The 15,503-nt window shown below is 36.2% G+C and overlaps 1 protein-coding gene across 2 annotated transcripts in view; it reads right to left on the reverse strand.

Annotated features, from left to right (window-relative positions):
- Positions 1-14,885, reverse strand: part of LOC123552900 (protein MMS22-like) — a 62,444-nt gene extending 47,559 nt beyond the window's left edge. For both annotated transcript variants that reach the window (XM_053541374.1, XM_053541375.1), the window contains exon 1: positions 14,668-14,885. The gene's annotated coding sequence lies outside the window, so the exon portion shown is untranslated. The remainder of the gene's footprint in view (positions 1-14,667) is intronic.
- Positions 14,886-15,503: the final 618 nt, after the last annotated feature.

A 15,503-nucleotide genomic window follows, 5' to 3' on the forward strand; every position in this document is an offset into this window, starting at 1 on the left:
AAAAGAAAAGAATAGATAATGCTACTTTCATGTCCTTCTTGAATATGTCACAAGTGTGTGACACATGCCAAATTTTACATCTATCCAGGCCTGTACCTTCATATATTTTACAATAATTTGTGAAGAGGACACTCCTGTCCGGAAGGTCAGACGCTGCACTACAAACTCTTACTAAAATCTCCAGCTAAAGTCACTTTAAGTCTTTGGCATGTAAAATCGCATCAAGGCTGGGTTAAAGCAGCTTCACATCTTACATGTCCAAGAATCACGGGACAAAAATTCGACTTGTCTGCTCATACTGATAAGTAGAAACAGTCTGAGGAAAAGTGGAATTTTTCTGTTAGATTGTCCGGCAGGTCGAGGAAAATCTTCCAATAGAAATCAGTAATTAATGCAATGAATGTACCAATTTACCAAACCAACCTGGCTGAAAGAAATGTGCAACAATGTCATAATGTCATAGTTGTACGTGTAATTCATATATGCAGGATATTTTCGGTACCTTGACAAGATGTCGAGCGGGTTAGCTTTTCTACAAAAATAAACCAGTAATGATGTAATTTATGTGTGTGCATTGTGCACATTTTATTTAGAAACGCCAATCAATGGGTCCCTGGTACGCATGCTTTTTCCATGCATGCTAGCTTACTCTTATACTGCCAAATTTATACATGCATTGACAGCATCATGGCCAACAGATATCAATACACAATCATCGCGGTTAATCCTGCTTTCGTTCAAAATTGTAGTAGGTGGAAAAAATACTTCTTTATTTGCTTCGGTGTTAAATGGTGAAAACAATGAAGTTGAAAAGAAAATATCTTTAGAGGTAGTCACTACGAAGATGAGTTTATATACATGGGATAGGATTTAACAAATTGTGATATATTTTTGGCAATCTGTCGAGATATGAAAAAGTTGTTTTTTTTTGGTTTTCAAAAGAGATACCAAAATATTTTGATGGCAATTAAACTACATTTAAATGAAGTAGAGTTGCAAAAAGTTGTGCCAATAAGAGGTTAGACCTAAGAAATTTCAAAACAGTAGGTTGTCCATGTTTTCTTAGTTACAATATGTTAAGGGCAACACCACGCTACATTAACTTGAAGTACTGGGACGCCAAACAAAAACATCCTGTGAGTCTAAACATATTTTATGCTTGCACGCCCAGTTTTCATAGAAAACCCACAGAATTTGAAACTGGTCAGTCACAGAGAGTGCAAAAACACTTAAGAAAAAATTGGATGTTCCATAATCCTAATAATATTTCCTTTTGGCCGTTCTAAGCTCTTTAACAGCCTTCAATAATCCTTTACTTTCTAGTGCTGTATTTCTATGGGCACAGCCATTGTTAGTGACGGAGTAAATAATCCGTGTTTGCTGATTGGTCGTAGTATATCGGTAATTTTAATTGGTCGATTTAAGTGACGTCGTGCATATTAATAAGACAGTCTCGGAAAACTCCAGAATATTGACATTATAAGAATCCAAAGCCATTCGCCGGCTGGACGACTATCTTTTGACTTAACCAGCTTTAAATCTGGTCGCACTTGGCGAGTGTTAATTTATATCCCCGAATCTGTACCTTCTGCGTATGGAAAATGGACAAAATTCCCCCTGCATATTCATAGTAACATAGTTGTTTTTTTTCAGCCATTAACAATTTAACATCTGGATGATGTATTGTCTGTAATCTGTATCTTGGACATGACTATATATATCTTATACGTGGGGATCCGACATTACCTCACAATACCAATATATCTATAGGCTTCAAAATGTAAAAATGTTGCGTCTGGTCTTATTTATAGTCAAAATAATTCGACGTTCAGATTGTTTTATATTTGTGACGGGCAATCTAAATGTCAAAACTTAGAAGGACCAAAATAATGGAGGATAAATCACAGTACACAGTCATTTAAAGTTATTGGTTTTATCGCTTGCGCAGATAGCGTGTAAACACGGTAAACGTAACCGTGTACTGCACATACATAGGTTTAAATCACCAGAAGATCCGTAATTTTGGATATTATTTGATATTTTTATATAAATCAATGAGGAATTGAATACCCTTTCAATACAGGTAAGTTTTATTTAAATTTATGGCCAATTCATGAAATAATCGACATTTAAACCGATAGCATGTAAAGCATCAGCAGCAGTGAAAATTTCATCGGAAATTGCTTAAACTATTTTGGTCTTTCAAGTGTTTGCACGAGTGGTGATATTGCCCATATGAAAAAATTATCTCCTATGATTTCCTAGGATCGCGTCAAATTAATTGGACTGGTCTTATTTATAGGTAATCTAACTAATTTGACGCGATCCTACAAAATATTGAATTATTTTTCTTATGGGCAATATCTCCACTCGTGTCTAACACAGGTAGCAGTAATGTACCTAGGATACAGTATGGGTCCATGAGCCATATGCTCTTAAATTTATTACAATTATAATGTTTTCTTAGGGAAAAAATGACAAAAAGCCATTTTGAAAAAAAATTTGCTCCTGTGACAATGAGCCATGAGAAAGGTAGATATGAACAGTTTGACACGTGCATTGCTTCCAGGTCTGTATTTTTTTTTCAAAACAATATTTCCTTATCAATGATTGGCCGCCTTTTCGGCAAAAGATTAATCTTTCAGAAAAACCTTACTTCAAAACCCAGTTCCAAACCGTTTACGCATCACGAGCGAGCAACTGCGTACGAAACGATAGTGATTTCTCCACCCGAATAAATCCCACATATTTTTCGCACCGAAGTCTCCCCCGTAAAACAAATCAAGTACACCATGTCAGTTAAAAATAGCGCTACAAGCAGTCAGAATAGGCTAAATGTAAACTAACAAGACTAAAAATAAGGTTCAATTCTACTTAATTACTTACCAGTTGTTATTTATTTGAATTTGGTAAATAATCTTCGTCACCCATCGCTGCTTGTTTATAATCGGGTACTTTTTGGATTTTATCGCTACGTTTGAAATACGTAAACTGTCTCCGCCAATGAAAACGTTCTTTACAACCACCGTCTTGTCAACGGTAATCATGGCAGGCAAAGGTAATTTCCGAAAGCGAAAAAAGTTTAACAGCGAATTTGTAAGTAATTACGAAGAGTTCAACCTGATGTTCGGTCTTGTTAGTTTGCATTTGGCCTGTTCTGGCCGGTTGTAACGTTATTTTTAACTGGGACGGAGTACTTGATGTGTTTTAGGGGGGAGACTTCGGTGCGAAAAATGTGTGGGATTTATTCGGGTGGAGAAATCACTACCGTTTCGTATGCAGTTGCTCGCTCGTGATGCGTAAACGGTTTGGAACTGGGTTTTGAAGTAAGGTTTTTCTGAAAGATTAATCTTTTGCCGAAAAGGCGGCCAATCATTGATAAGGAAATATTGTTTTGAAAAAAAAATACGGACCTGGAAGCAATGCACGTGTCAAACTGTTCATATCTACCTTTCTCATGGCTCATTGTCATAGGAGCACCATTTTTTTCAAAATGGCTTTTGTCATTTTTTTCCTAAGAAAACATTATAATTGTAATAAATTTAAGTGCATATGGCTCAAGGACCCATACTGTATCCTAGGTACGTTACTGCCACCTGTGTTAGACACGAGTGGAGATATTGCCCTAGCTGAAGTGACATCCGGCAAATACCTTGGAGTCATAATCACCAACAACCTGACCTGGAACACACACGTCAACGACAAGACCAAGAAGGCCAACAACACACTCGGTTTCCTCCGACGGAACGTATCCAGATGCCCAAGGGAAACAAAGGCCCAATGCTACACCAGTCTGGTCAGACCAATCATTGAATACGCCTCAACTGCATGGGACCCCCACACAAGCAGGAACATCCAGCAACTGGAGGCAGTCCAGCGAAGAGCAGCCAGATTCGTGATGGGTGACTACAAAACCACCAGCAGCACCAGCCAGATGATAGGTAGACTAGGCTGGGACTCTCTATAGCAGAGAGCAGAGAAGAACCAGAAACAGACTGGTGATGATGTACAAGATCATCCATGGCCCCTTAGACATCCCTGGTGGACAGTACCTTCACCCATCGGCACTTACAATCCGTGGCCGAACAATGAAATATATGCTACCATTCTGCCGGACAGCAGGTTACCAACACTCCTTCTTCCCAGCTGGCATTCTTCTGTGGAAACAGCTGCCGGAGCAAGTCGCCACAGCCCAAACCTTGGACGCCTTCAAGGTCGGGCTTGTCGCCCACAGCAAATAGAGCCATACAGGGTTTTTATCATCTTTTATAGCTTTTATCTTTCACTGTTCACTCATCAGAACGACCTTGTACATAGTTTTCATATGCGCAATGCTCCAGAGTGGGCCCTGCATATTAACGGAAGAAGAAGGAGAAGAAGAAGAAATAATAAGGCAGGCATGAAAAATCGCTATTTTAATTAAGTGAAATAAGAAAGTTTACAACATCATTTAGGGTCGGTGTAATTACCCCGGGACACCACGGGATACCCCGGGACACCCCGGGGTACATTAATTACTTTAGTAAACCATTGATTTAAATGTTAATGGGTAGATTTTATGCTTGTAAACAGGAAATCGAGCATGATTACAGGTGTAGCTCGTAATACGAACCCCTGGACGCTTGATTATTATTCACTCGTAATACGAACCCCGGGACGCTTGATTATTCTTCACGTATAAGAGCGTTCAGTTATATACCTTTATTTCTATTGAAAAGCTTTGAATAAATTTCTCTTTTTTCCCATATTTATAGGTGTATCCAAAATAGCAGACTAATAAAACAAGCCCCGGGACGCCTGATACATCGTTTCGAGAACAGTAATTCGAGTGCGGGAGGTCATGTGATCGATCCTCGGCCGCGGCATATCAAAGACGTGAAAATGTTATCAGTGACTCCATAGATTGCAGCAATTAATGGGAAGGAGTAATATGTAAAAATGCCTTGATCATTATTGTGTCTTAGTATGAAATAAATGAAGATAATCCTTTATATGTTTTTTATTGTTATAAAATAAACACGAATCAAGAACATATAATAATGAAATAATGAAGAATATACACACGTACAATTTGATCTGTTTTAACTGTAAGGTCTAAAGCACCTCACTACAATGTCAGCCAACAACTTCAGTCCAATACCATATCTCGGATGTACCAAGTCATTCTCATAATGTTTAGGATACTTTACACTTCTCTGTACATCCACAAACAATCCTTCAAAGTGTTCCTTCAGCAGTTTATTTAATTCCCTTCTCATGCGGTTGAAAGATGTTCTTGTTAGTCCGTTCCAGGGTGGAAACTTCCCTCTCTCGATAATACTGCATACCCAGATTCCCTTCACATCTTCGCATTCGTTTAATATTCTGTCCACGCATTGCACGATGTCAGTAAATACACTGTAGATGTCGCTGTCCATCTCAGATCATTGCCACCCACATTGAGAAGAACGTATCTGAAAATATAAAAACAAAGAATCTTTAAATTTCATTACACATTGAATGTTCATTATTTCTTTCAATTATAAGAAAAAGATCAAATATAGTAGAGTATATTAAAAACCGTAATGAGTTTTTTCTTTTAAATGAAAACAAGGCATGCAAAAAGCATGCGCAGTCATGAGCATTGTTGCACACTAAATCCTTACAGCAAGCACACTTTACCTTGGATTGAAGACCTTCATTCTCTGAAAAGCTGCTTCAAATTTCCTGTTGGTTGACATTCCAGGAACGCCGAAATAAGCGTACTGCCTTGCCGGGTGCCTTTCTTTTTTCACGTAATCTTCGAGTCTCGATATGAAACTGTCTCCTATTACTGCAAAAGCCATGATATAGTTTTCTTAGAAATGATATATATTTAATGAAATTCGTGATAGTAATGTTGGCAAATGTGTTCCTCTCTCTATATATATACTTATCAAATTAGGCATGATTTACTAAAACTTCACAGCTTACGTCAATATAATCAATATAATGACGTATTCATTAATTAGGAAAATAGATACAAACAACGAACATTGATTGACAAATTAATTAACTGTTTGTGAATATAACAAGCCGTTAAAAATAAGCAATCACATCTGAGCAATATCTTCTGACATTTTATTTTTTGCTTTCTATTATTGGTACTTTGGTACGTACATCTATGCAGTCTGGTCATGATCGGCATACTTAGTCATTTATTACAAATTAAAAGATGGACCGATCATTATAGAAATTTAGCAGAGGGTCAACGGATTGGCCATTCTTAAATAAAAGTCTACAATATAATAGTTAGAACACCGGTTCCATTTTAATATTGTAATATCTCTTAACTTTATATTTGTACTTTTGAGGGTCATAAAATTTCAAATTATCTGGCATCATGAAGACATAATAATGTTGTTAATACAATAGTATATTTTATTTACGGCAATTAAGTCAGATCAAAAGAAAATGTAAAACGGTAATTTCAACACTTTAACAGGTGTGATGATTAAATCATGGCTGTTACATCATACCCGTGTGCGATTTTTCGATTGCAGCTATTAGCGCCTATTAATAAATATGCGTGTGTAGGCAATTAATTAAAGAACATCATTTTAGATTAAAGACGTCGGGTCTTTGAAAACGTAGGAATTTACATGTAAATTATATATCATTTGCACATTTGAGTAACGTAAACATGATGTTGTTACAAACTTTTGTAATAAATAGTATAAATATTGTACGATTTCCTTGTTATACATCTTTATTATTAAAGATTTTGTTAAAGTGCGCTATTTTATTGTCAGTGAAATATACGCAATTGCTTTCAAAATGCCTAAACGCAAAATTAAACCTTCTGGTAAAACAGATTTCTGGCCGTGTGGTTCATGTAGGAGAAATTCATTGACCGAAAGCATATATTGTGAATCGTGTAAACAGTGGTTTCATGCTAGTTGTGAAAACTTGTGTGTAGAAGAGATGGATACTCTTGAAAAATCTAACTTTCCATATACGTGCAATCAGTGTTTTCAAACTGAAGTTGGTGAGGGACAATACAGCTACCACCAAGGATTGTTGCGTCTGATTGAGGTAAGTGTTATTTAAGCGTTCATTTTATCATAAGGTGAGTCCAGTATTATTTTTCCCATCGGGGTACGAGTCCAAATATATCTCTTCTTCTATATTTCTACTTCATCCGATTTACATTCGGAGCATTTTCACGCTTTTCCTGTTTCATTTTTTTCGTAAATTATTTCGCAATTCATTCCAAATTAATACGTACATCTATGCAGTCTGGTCATGATCGGCATACTTAGCCATTTATTCCAAATTAAAAGATTGCCGGATTCATAAAAGAAATTAAGCAGAATTAAGATCAACTGATTGGCCACTTTTAAAAACGAATTTATCAGTAAGTACATCTATCTAGCACGTGCATTCAATGAATTCGCCATTCATTCCAAATTAAAAGATGGACCGATTCAAATTAGAAATTAGTTAAGGTCAATTAATACGTACATCTATGCAGTCTGGTCATGATCGGCATACTAAGCCATTTATTCCAAATTAACAGATTATTAATACGTACATCTATGAAGTCTGGTCATGATCTGCACATAAAATGCGTTAATATGAGATAGATACCGGCTGTATTGCAAACACTGCAGATCACGATCAGACAGCATAGTTAACACGGTTTATTCGGAAAGCTTGAGATTGCAAATTAGGTTAAATTGTACAAACAATGTACATTTCAGGCCTTGCTCTACGGGGAGAAAATTCTCAGGATAGTTGCCAAACGGGAAAATCAGATCTTACCTGAATTTGAACTATACCGCAGACCAGTCATATCATCAGATTTTGTTGAGATTGATCTAAAGTCAAAAGCAATTATGGAAAAGTGTCACATGTCTGCCATTGGCGTACCATCTTTGACCACCGGTGACGGGAATTGTCTATTTAATGCCGTTTCTATCGCACTCTCCGGTCATGAAGGCTATTCCACAGAGCTGAGACTAAGAACTGCTGTGGACATGACAATAAATAGTGAAATATACAAATCGCGTCCGGAGTTCAATGAATTGCTTGATCATTCCCCATCATATGAGGACTCTTTAGCATACTGCTGTAAGGACACGGAATGGTCGTCAGTCTTCACAATCATGTCTCTGTCTATCGTTATTGGAAAACCAATAAGATCCCTGTATCCACCAATGAACGGCTTGTCTGATCCTGTATAGCTGGCTCTCAATAAAGTTTTTTGGTCTCTAGGCAGATTCGTTGATGATTATGTCAATATTCTTTGGAGCAGACAAAGTAGAAAAACGATTATATGGTCCGCAAATCACTTTGTGCCAGTGATTCCTACATCAGAAAATGCAACTCAAGAAAATACGTCGCAAATTAACATTGATAGTTCAGTTCACAGTGCTGACAGTAATAGTTCTGTACATGATCTCTCATTCAATACAAGCACACCGGTCGGCGGAAAGAAAAGAAAAGCGTACTTTCAACTTTCTGACAATTCTGGGAATCAGTACAAAATTTACAAGGCCGACATACCTAGTGAAGCTAATGAGGTAGATTTAAATGTAAGTACTAGTCCACAAGCAGATGTAAGTGAAAGCGATTCAACTGGAAATGATTCCGTCGGTATAGGACCTCAAGTCCTGCCCACGTGGGCCGATGTGAATACAGATATAAGTAGTAGTAGTAGTGATAGCAGTTCCACTGGAAATGATTCCGTCGGTATAGGACCTCAAGTCCTGCCCACGCGGGCCAACGTGACTACAGATGTAAGTAGTAGTGACAGTATTTCAATTGAAAATGATTCTTGTTCTGATGATAATACATTTCCAGCTCCTGCTTCAATTAAACAGCTAAACAAACCTCATTCATATGATGAAACATTCAAATTACTGCTAGAACGCGAGGATGTTCAATCTGCGGTTCCACCAGGGAACAAGTCAAACTCATATATGTTGATTAACAATGAAAACAATATCAAACGTATAGACGCTAACAAAAAATGCGAATACTACGATGACTGTGGTGTATGGGATTCTAGTAAAGGAAATACTCGAAAAAGCATATTTGTCCGTGACGGAGATTCTTTGAAAGAAGTGAACTTAAAAGAATCAAAATATTGTATAAAACGGCGCGCAAAAGGCAAAACCATATATCAACCACTTGAACCTCAACCAAGTCAGGAATCAATAGTCATAATGCGCAGATACTATACTGTGCTGAAACGCGATCCCAACTTTCAAAAGCGCGTAACATTTTTTCAATCTGGAAGTGATAGCAGTCTTGGCAATGTCGCGCTATATGAGTACACTGGAACACAACCGATTGATTCCCAGTCGCATGGTAATGCCAAAAAAGGCAAGACATTTGTACGAACAAACCCAGAAACTTTAGTCAAAATCAGGAATAAGCCCGAAAACATAAAACCTAGAGAAATATTTAAAGAAATGCATTTGGATGATTCTACTACCGCGCCGCGTGATTTTCAAGTAATAAAAACGCCAAGAAGAAAGCAAAGAAGGAAGAGGGCCGCACAAGTAAAAAGAACACTGCTGACGAAATACTAGAGGTACTGGATATGATAAACACGCATCCATTTGTGCAGACCGTAATACATAGCAAAGACAAGGTGCCGTCAGTAATATGCTATACAGAAGAGCAAGTGTTTGATTTACGCCACTTTTTAACTCGCGAGAAATCTGAACCCATAGGCATCGATAGAACTTTCAATCTTGGGAGCTTTTATGTCACTACACTTGTGTATAAAAACAAAAGAATATTGAGGAAGGACACAAATACAAATCCTGTCTTCATCGGGCCTATGTTGTTGCATAAAGATGCAACATATTCAACATACAAGTCCTTCTTAGAACATGTGGCAACTGCGGTCGACTGTGACATTGATAATGTTGAGATGCGAATGTCGGATCAGATGGAGTTTGGCAGTGATGACGAGAAAGCTTTGACGAAAGCCACTGACCACGTATTTCCAAACGCAACGCGACTTCTATGTACCAAACATCTTAAGGACAATATAAACTTTTATGCTCAAAATAAAGTAGGAATGGACAAGAATGAAAGGGTTGAAATGATAAATGAAATTTTTGGACCGGGTGGGATTACTGATTGCAATAGCACTGTGGATTTTGAAACGAAAACTCATGAGTTACAGACAAAATTAAGAGAAAATCACCCAAATCTGGAATCATATTTCACTGATAAATTAAAACCCAGAATCGAGAAATTTGTTTTTCAGCCAACAAGAACAGACGAGTCCAAAAAGAACTGGACCAACAACAGTGCTGAATCAATTAACAACATAATGAAATTGTCCGTCAATTGGAGGCCGCAAAATACTAAAGATTTGGTTATGAAATTGTATGGCATTGTTCAATTACATTATATAGATTACAGGGCGGCAATTCATGGACAGGGCAATTATGTCCTTGCACCGGACGAAAAACAGTACCATATTCATGATTCTGTGTGGCGGTGTAAGGCAAATGATGAAAAGCATGCTGCCTTTGTAAATTTCTTGAAGGACACGAAAAAGAGGCACAGAAATACGCACGTCACATCAAAAGACGGCAAATTCACTTTTATAAATAAGGCCAAGGGTCTCGCAAAAAAAAACGGGACAAAGGAAACGGGGGTTAAATGAACGAACAAAGAAGCGCTAGTTCCGTCGGTATAGGACCCAAAGTCCTGCCCACGTGGGCCGACGTGAACTGCTTCTTTCATACATAATGCTGTCGGTATAGGACACCTAGTCCTGCCCACGTGGGCCGATATGCAGTGTGCCCGACTCAGATACTCTGTATATTTTCTGTTTATCATGTATATTTTGTTTGATACCAATCACTCTGTTTATCATGTATATTTTGTTTGACACTTGTAATTCTGTTCATTATGTATATTTTGACACCCGTTCATAGTATGTTTCTAAGAGAATTTTTATTTCATTCAAAAGCAAGATTTTTCTATTTCTTTCCATCTTTTTGTTCATATTAATTTGACACAAATAATAATAATAAAATAAACCAATACAAATCAATTATGATTTAACAACCACCGTAATCTACTATGAACGGATGTCTCTAACTGTGACTTTTTTTGCAACTGTACATGTAGGCCTAACTCTCGCACGCTATTTTCAAATTGATATAATTCAATACTCCAATAAAATAAACAAGAGCTGTCGGATGACAGCGCGCTCGACTATTCGAAGAATTGATTGAAGAATGGGGTCAAAATATTTCCATAGATTTTCAGACTAAACAAAAAATGGATTAAACAAAAAATGTTCCTGTATTTGTGGATTTCGATTAGTCTTACACTAAATGGCAATGTGTGACCATGATAGCAAATATGTTAAGTTATATGTTAGGCAAAACATGGACTTATATGAAAAATTTAACTAATTTCTAAGTCCAAAAAGGGCCATAATTCAGTCAAAATAGTTGACAGAGTTATGTACTCTTGCCTACAGATGGAAATCATGTTGATAAACTAGTGTTAAAAGTTTCAAAGCCACAGTTCAAACAGTTTTGACAAAACGCTGACTTGTAAGAAAAACTGAACAAATTTCAAAGTCCAAAAAGGGCCATAATTCAGTCAAAATAATTGTCAGAGTTATGTACTCTTGCCTACAGATGGAAATCATAATGATAAACAAGTGTTTAAAGTTTAAAAGCCATATGTCAAATAGTCTTGACAAAACATGGACATTTACAAAACAGAACCAATTTCCAAGTTCAAAAAGGGCCATAATTCAGCCAAAAAAGATGAGAGAGTTACGTACTCTTGCCTATTGATAGAGACTATTATACTGAAACAGATATAAAAGTTTCAAAGCCATATGTCAAAACACTTCTCACAAAATATAAACTGGTACGAAAAACTTAACCAAGATTTCTAAGTCAAAAGGGGCCATAATTCAGTCAAAATGCTTGATGGAGTTATGTACTCTTGCCTCCAACTGGACATTGTGATGGTAAACAAATGTTGAAAGTTTCAAAGCTTTATCTCAAAAGACTTTGTCAAAATGTGGACTGGTACGAAAAACATAACCAAGATTTCTAAGTCAAAAAGGGGCCATAATTCAACCAAAATGCTTGATGGAGTTATGTACTCTTGCCTACAACTGAACATGGTGATGGTAAGCAAGTGTTGAAAGTTTCAAAGCTTTATCTCAAAAGACTTTGTCAAAATATGAACTGGTACGAAAAACTTAACCAAGATTTCTAAGTCAAAAGGGGCCATAATTCAGTCAAAATGCTTGACAGAGTTATGTACTCTTGCCTATAACTGGACATGATGATGGTAAACAAGTGTTGAAAGTTTCAAAGCTTTATCTCAAAAGACTTTGTCAAAATGTGGACTGGTACGAAAAACTTAACCAGAGTGTGACGCCGACGCCGACACCGACGCCGTGGTGAGTAGGATAGCTCTACTTATTCTTCGAATAGTCGAGCTAAAAATTGATCTATCTAGAAATTTACATTGTTGTTTTATTATGCAACTAATTTTAACTGCTTTAGCATTTATATAAATGTCAAATTTGCGAGAGATAGAGAGATAAACGTAATACAAAAAAAATGAATGAATAGAAAAAATAATAGAATAGAAAAAAAGAAACCCAAAAAAATGAATAGAAAAAAGAATAGAATAGAAAAAAAAACAAAAAAAAATTTAAAAAAAAAAAAAAAATAAAAAAAAATAACGGGCCATGACAAGAGCGCCTCCCCGTGGTGTGGCCTGGATATAGTTGTACTCTTATAGAATAAATCATTATTTCTGATAATATGGGACATAATTTTCTACTAAAAAAAGAAAATGAATTATTTAATAATCAGACAGAGTACAGCTATAACTGAACGCTCTTATCCGGGAAGAATAATCAAGCGTCCCGATGTTCTTGTTATGACTCAGCTTTTTGGTACACATGTAATCATTCTCCATTTCCTGTTTACAAGCATAAAATCTACCCATTAACAGTTAAATCACCGTTAAATCAATGGTTTTCTAAAGTAATTAATGAATCCCGGGGTGTCCCGGGGTGTTTACACTGACCGCATCATTTATGCATGTCCTAACATATATTTTATGCCTCTTTAAAGTTTAATTCTTCCGTAATCCTAGCCTATCCTCATAGGGTTGTCTAGGAATACGCAACATCTGTAATCCTTAAACTGGAGGCTAGGATTACGATTACGGTACCGTAAATTATCGTAGCCACTGCCTAAATATAAAACAATCTTAACCCTTTACCACACAGAACAGAAGCCAAAGTAACCTCTTTTACATAACACTGATAAGTGATAATCAATAATCAATAATCGGTATATGGCTGATAAAGGTGACTGTCTTATCTGAACAGAGGTGTTGGCATTATTTTGTGATTACACACACACATGTTAAAAATGTCATTATTTTAATATTTTCTGTAAGTTTGACATTATTTTTGTCAATATAAAGTTTATAGCAATTTAAATTCTCTTTCCGATGATACAAAATTTATTGTAGTTTCTCTTTGAGTTTCGAAGATATAAAGTGTTAAAAGTACAGGAATATATATTTTTAGGCATAAAATTCTGTTTTGGATTACTTTCACATTGAAATTCATATACAATTTCATTTTGATGTTTGAAAATTTGATTTATAGTTAATAGACTTATCTTCCGAATCGGAATCGGTAAGTATTTATATAAAAAACAACCATCAAACTGAATAACACTACAAAAATAACGGATCGTAAAATTTCTGAAAGTGCAAAAAGATCGTGGAGATCGAGACTCGTAACCGACTACAGTATTCTTGTGCTAAAAATTAAATATTTTTAAGATAATATTACGTAATATTTTGATGATCAAACGTTGGTACATCACGGGTGACTTCCGCAGCAATTAACTCTTGGGGTGTCATAAAATATTTGAAAGCCGCGGTCCTTCTGTTTTGATTAACACTTCCTGTTATGTAAGGCCATAAATTCCAAGCCATCGTATACACAAATTGTTGTTTAGGGGAAATCTGCATGTATCACGCGTGACCTTCATGACCTAACACGTTTAAAAATACTTTGATGTTAAATGGTTGTTATTTTTAGAACGAGGAAAGCCCCGCGAAACGGCTAGTTGCAAGCAGTTTCTCAGTAATTTTCCATGACGTAGCGTCGTGCACATGTAGGAAAAAACCCCGGTGTCTTTCTTTGCAAAGTACTCGATAAATTTAAATAGTAACCACATGATCTTTTACGTAAATAATGATGACGAAATCCCATATTTTGAGTTAGTAAACATCCGGAATTTGTTTCTTTAGGAAAAGAACGAAAATAAAGCGATTGATTATGAGACACGGGATAAAACGATTCTGTTCAAATGGCCGTTAATCGGTATAATACGTTTCTATCAGGGAACCGATAGACACGGGTCAATACGTTTCTGTTTGGTAATCGATAGATACGGTGATAAACGTATCCATGTGGGAAAGGGTTAACATTGTATTATTTTGACTAATTTATCGAACTGAAAGTCTGGAATCATTGAAACTGACATTTTCCTGCAATTACAATACTTTAAAGTTAACATGCGTAAAAGGATATATACAGTATACTACCTATCATGTATACTGCCAAACAGGGCTATGTATGATACTGTACCGGACCCCTTACCAGCTTACCTCGATTCCTGCTTACGGTCCAAGCCACTGCCGTCAGTGATTGGCAAATTATGTACAGCCAGTACTGCATATATCGGCTTGGACAATTAGTACGATATTTATATCAATACAAAATGAATTCAGCAACAGCGATAGACCCTAATCTGCAGCATGTACCACATGACACTTGCTTAAAATCTAAATTTCTTTTCAATATTCGCACTTTCCCGCGGTACTCAACTTTAAAGAATTTTAAAGGGAGCCTACTCGTAAAATCAACCCAAAGTGTAAATATCAGGAAGGTATTGTATAGACATGTATAGTTGATAGGTGTTGATTGCATTAATTTAGGTGCTAATAATTTTTTTTTTTGTATTAGCAAAGCATAATCCATAAGTTTCAAATTTAAAAGATAATAAAGTATATATAATTATGAATTAATTAAAAAGAATTAATTATAATACAAAAACAATTAGGGGGACGTTTTGACCAAATTCTAAACTGAATGGGGGACATTTTGACCAAAATGGGGGTGTTTTGACTAGGGGACATTTTGACTAGCGGACGTTTTAACTTGATACCAGTCTTATCACATGATGTTTTGGAAATACCGGCAATTATCTCTGTATAATTATCTGTCTTTAACATACTGACTATCAATATATCAAGCAACATGCTTAAAAACGGAACCAAATGTTAATAAAGATCAAAAGGTATCGTCGTGAAAAACTTTGTGAACAAAAAAACAAACAAACTTGGTACAGCCAGGTAATGATTTATATATAAATCAGTAAATCCCGATCCTGTATATCATTCCATACAAGTATCTTCTATAACTTTGCTAAAAATTGCCATTA

This window comes from Mercenaria mercenaria, chromosome 4, assembly GCF_021730395.1.
Source record: "Mercenaria mercenaria strain notata chromosome 4, MADL_Memer_1, whole genome shotgun sequence".
Classification (NCBI taxonomy): domain Eukaryota; kingdom Metazoa; phylum Mollusca; class Bivalvia; order Venerida; family Veneridae; genus Mercenaria; species Mercenaria mercenaria.